We start from the raw sequence: 436 nt of genomic DNA on the forward strand, positions 1-436 counted from the left end.
ATTGACAATCCAAGGTAAGAAGAATAGCAACTCAATGTTCATGGTTAGCTAGTTTTCTAAGCATGCTACAATCACAAAAGGGATGTAAATGATTGATGCTTCTATCTAGCTTATTTTATGAAATATTTTTCTTATAATTCTTCCTTGATACAAGCTTTTGATTGATTTTTTTTTTAGCTTCTCCTTTTGGGTGCTTTGCCCCATGAGTTGATAACAAAGCTACGACTTCTAAATGCTTTGTTTTCAAGTATTACCACTTGATACATAAGCACCACAAGCATTTAATTAGAGGACTTCATTAAGCTTATTTTTCTTTTCTTTTCTTGACTCTCTAATCATTGATGCTCAGAACCTTGAGCTTTGAGGGAGTGCTTTTGCACTTGAGCCTAGCCTTGACTTCTAAGTGTTTTATTTTCAAGCATTTGGCTTGATACAT

This window comes from Arachis duranensis, chromosome 6 (genome assembly GCF_000817695.3).
Source record: "Arachis duranensis cultivar V14167 chromosome 6, aradu.V14167.gnm2.J7QH, whole genome shotgun sequence".
NCBI classification, from domain to species: domain Eukaryota; kingdom Viridiplantae; phylum Streptophyta; class Magnoliopsida; order Fabales; family Fabaceae; genus Arachis; species Arachis duranensis.